Here is a 4,634-nt window from a genome sequence, read left to right as displayed (position 1 = left end):
GATCTGAAGACCTGATCGTTGGTGTCAAAGGTTGCATCAGCTTTATTTTTGGATCAACGAGTCATGCGAAACCGTATTGTTTGGTCACGGAAGCTGAAGAAAACAGACACGGCGATCTCCTGGAGAGTTCCTTTGCGGGGTCTTCGTAGCCGTTCACGGAAAAAGGGTCGTTTTCGTGTTTGTTATCACGGGTATCGGAAAATTAATTCTCTGTTTCACGTATCACGACAATCATATCATTCACGGTTCACGAATTTTAAAACTTTTAGATTACGGATCACAGAAAATAAATTAGTCCGATCACGTTTCACGTGAAACCCCCTCACGGCCCCTCTGTCAAGGGATCTGCTTTCAAGAACTTTCTAAAGCCATAATGTATATGTGCACGATCCTTCGCAGTAAAGCACCATTTACGCAATAGTGAAAATCAGACCTGAAAAAAATTCAGGCCTGTACGGGATTCGAACCACTGACCTCTGCGATACTAGTGCAGCGCTCTACCAATTGAGCTAACAAGCCAACTGGGAGCAGGCCATCAAATTAATTCGACATAAACCCGTAGATGATAAATCAAACAACAAACATATGAAATACATATATATGAACTGCGGTTATGAAACGTAGATGTGCACGATCCTTCGAAGTAAAGCACTATTTACGCAATAGTAAAAATCAGACCTGAAAAAAACTCAGGCCTCTACGGGATTCGAACCACTGACCTCTGCGATACTAGTGCAGCGCTCTACCAATTGAGCTAACAAGCCAACTGAGAGCAGTTCATATATATGTATTTCATAAAGCCATAATACCATTTATTACACGACTCGGGCAGTCAGAGGGTCAATAACTAAAATCAACCAATCAAAATGCACTATTGCCGGTCAATATTCTCTCAGTATTGGACCGGGCACTGTCCCGAATGGTCCCAAATGATTCGCACTTGTGTCCCTTTGAACTTCAGTCGTATAATAAATCTCTTCAGATAGAATAAATATATGAAGTTCATATATTTTGAACTGCGGTATTAGATACGTATGATGCACGATCCTCGCAGTAGATAGCGCTATTTATGCAATAGCGAAAATCAGACCTGAAAAAAAAAAAAAAATCAGGCCAGTACGGGACTCGAACCACTGACCTCTGCGATACTAGTGCAGCGCTCTACCAATTAAGCTAACAAGCCAATGGGAGGAGTCCGTTAAATTGGTTCGTAATAAACCCGTGAAAGTGATGCACTAGTATCGCAGAGGTCAGTGGTTCGAGTCCCGTACTGGCCTGATTTTTTTTCAGGTCTGATTTTCGCTATTGCATAAATAGCGCTATCTACTGCGAGGATCGTGCATCATACGTATCTAATACCGCAGTTCAAAATATATGAACTTCATATATTTATTCTATCTCACTTATCACTTTCACGGGTTTATTACGAACTAACTTAACGGCCTGCTCCCAGTTGGCTTGTTAGCTCAATTGGTAGAGCGCTGCACTAGTATCGCAGAGGTCAGTAGTTCGAGTCCCGTACAGGCCTGATTTTTTTCAGGTCTGATTTTCGCTATTGCATAAATAGCGCTATCTACTGCGAGGATCGTGCATCATACGTAAATAAATCTCTTATTAACCAAGCTTGCTCGGGACCGTACTGGAAGAATATCGGCCCTCGGTCTTTTTTGTACGGACCTCGCTGCGCTCGGTCTGTACTGTCAAGACCTCGGGCCGATATTCTCCCAGTACGGCCCTCGCGCTTGGTTAATTAGATATATACATCACCTAGTAAGTCATTAGATTGTGTTAAGAGCCCTCTATTCCCATCATCTTGTTGACTATATATTATGTCTCTCGGTTAAAGCTCGATGTTGGTTTGTGCATGAAAGTTTCCATTGCTGTCTAGTGCAGTGCGCAAGAAAGTTTGCCCGAATTCTCCCCTGTACCTGTAACACATTTCCTTGTAAATTAGTTAGAAGAATTTGGAGTAAGATCAACATAACTTTTACTCAGTAAATTCGATTATTCTCATTACCTGTTTGCTGGATAATGTCTGGTTATTAATAGGAGAAGTTGCAGGTTAATCACTTCTGGGAGTCGTTGATGACGATGATGATGAAGTCTTTATTATTATAGATCAAACAAAACACTTGCAGACATACGTGCAAGTTTACAACGGATCTCTACAAACATTAAACTAAATAAAATTAAAAAGAGACCTATTTATAAAACAGCGCTTAAAACGCTCTGTGCGAACACACGGCAACGTATAATCATGACCACGCTGGCGTAAAGGACGTGCACGTTTGCTGGGAAGGAGATCCGCCAAACAATGCGCGTTTACATGTGTGACTTTCTCCCAGAATTGTTTATCCCTAGTTAAAATTACATTGTTGATGGATATGCGATCCTTGGTGTAACCATATTTCCATGCTCGCTTACAGAATTTATCAATCTTAGAGAGGTATTTTCAACCTAAGCACATGCCCATACCTCAACTGCGTATGTAAAGACAGACATAATCAAGCTACGAAATAAGATCGTAAGTTCTTCTAAAGTGTACCCATCGTACTTACAAATCACTAAGGATATAGAGTCTTGAATTAGCCTTATCCATCATATTGTGAAAATGACTATCCCAGTTGCATGGATTTTCATGAAAGGTTACTCCCAATAATTTAAGTTCATTCTTTCTTTCAATCATAGGTACATTTCCCGGAGGGGTTTTTTGGGTCTTTCCTCTCATTACTAAGTCCCATGCTTTGGTCAAATTTAGCTTCATGCGATTCATACTTGACCAAAGCGGAATGTTTTTAATTTCACTCACTGATGAGTCATCAGGCAAATTTGGCCCAATCGGAATGCTCAGGGTGAAGTCATCTGCATACTTAATGAGCAGATTTGTTTCTGGATACACAACATTTATGTCATTAACCAGAATAACACTGGGCCCAGGACAGTCCCCTGTGGAACACCCTGCCAATTGCAGTGAACTTTGTTGTAACACCATCAACTACGACTCTCTGTTTACGGTGAATCAAGAAATTAGTTATCCAGTTAATAACATAAGGGTTAATATCATATGATTTTAGCTTATTACATACAATCTGATGAGGAACAATATCAAAAGCTTTACTAAAATCGAAAGAATACACCTTAACAAAGTCTGCATCTTTATCCAACCATTTTAACCAGAAATGTTGACATGTAGTATTTTGTCCCCTCTTGTAGGCAAACTGATTAGGCCCAATAGATGACTGCGCAGAGTAGGAAATATTTCATGACTCTTTCAAAAATTCTCATGATTACATTTTTAAGTGATATGGGTCTCGGTTGACTACATTCACTTAATAACCGCCTCCCGGTTAGCTCAATGGATAGAGCGCTGGACTGTTGTGCGGGAGGTCGAGGGTTCGAGCCCAGGCCGGACCAACACTCAAGGTCTTACAATAATTGAGAAGAATTTGCTACCTTTCTACAACATCAAGAAATGGTTAGATATTCTAGTCTTCTCGGATAGGGACGAATAAATGGAGGTCCCGTCTCCTGCAGGGTTGGGGTAGGAGACGTTAATTTCCCATATATAATAACAGGGATTTTGCGGGCTCTTGAACTTAACTTATTCCGAACCTTTTTACCTGCTCTGGTGCCTCTGTATTTTCCCTTAACCACGCAATGATAGAGTCAAAGAGTTACAAGGTCATAAATTGAGACCAAATGGCAATAAAAACTGGTGTCTCCACCATCTCAGAAAAAGAGGGGAAGGGAATTATTTCAGGAGTGCTTGTTTGACATTATGGACCAGGGGTTGGGTGTTTGTTTGCAAGAGGGTGCTTATTAGATTGAGGGCCCCTATTGGAGGAAATATGATAGTTAACGTGGGGTCGCCCGCACCCTTCCCATCCACCCTAGATGGGTACATGTGAACCCCAATGAGATTGACAGCAAAGAAAATGGCTTTACTTTAACTTTGATGTTTAATTTGTTACATACACCAAATATAACTACAAATTTAAAGGCCCAGTAAATTTAATTTTTTTCTTATAACAACCATTTTTTCTATTAAAAAAAGTTAGCAATAAAATGTTCATAAATGTTATAAAAGTTATTAACAGTACTGTTAAAAAAGTAGATTATCAGCTTGTTATTGATTGATTATTGATAAGGACCAAATTCAGCTAACATGAAGAGAAATTTAGAACAAATAATCCAATAAACTGTAATTATATTTTATGTCTTCTTGTCAAGTCAAAAGGACCTCAGTTAATTTGCTTTTTTATATTGTCAACAAAAAATCCGAGATTTCTTTGAATACATATTTGTCTTTGAAAACAAGCTTGATGAATTGTGAAGTAACATGTATGATAGTCTAAAGACTAAAACAATTAAGCTTTCTTCTTGTAATCTTTCGTTTTAAGAAAAATTTCTGAAAACATTTCATTTACTCTGTAAATGTGTACTTTTACCTCACTGTGAAAACATTATCAGCTTGTAGTTTCTATCACTTGATAGTTAATGAGAGCAAAGCTAAAATCAGCTAATATGTTATTGCTTTATGCAACCATTCTCACTGGAGCTGTTGATCCATAGCTGAGACTAAATTAAGTCACAGTTGTCAAGAAAAATTGACAAATTGAAGACAAAAACAAGCT

The 4,634-nt window shown here is 38.9% G+C and overlaps 1 protein-coding gene across 1 annotated transcript in view; it reads right to left on the bottom strand.

The window, feature by feature from the left end:
• Nucleotides 1-3,940: 3,940 nt before the first annotated feature.
• The window catches only part of LOC148716892 (uncharacterized), a 16,934-nt gene continuing 16,240 nt past the window's right edge, over nt 3,941-4,634 (bottom strand). Inside the window, exon 6 of the mRNA XM_088744904.1 lies at nt 3,941-4,634. This exon is cut by the window's right edge and continues 3,278 nt beyond it. The gene's annotated coding sequence lies outside the window, so the exon portion shown is untranslated.

Source organism: Stylophora pistillata, chromosome 14 (genome assembly GCF_964205215.1).
Source record: "Stylophora pistillata chromosome 14, jaStyPist1.2, whole genome shotgun sequence".
Taxonomy (NCBI): Eukaryota; Metazoa; Cnidaria; class Anthozoa; order Scleractinia; family Pocilloporidae; genus Stylophora; species Stylophora pistillata.
Note: the sequence above shows the minus strand (reverse complement) of the source record. Positions and strands in the feature narration are given on the sequence as shown.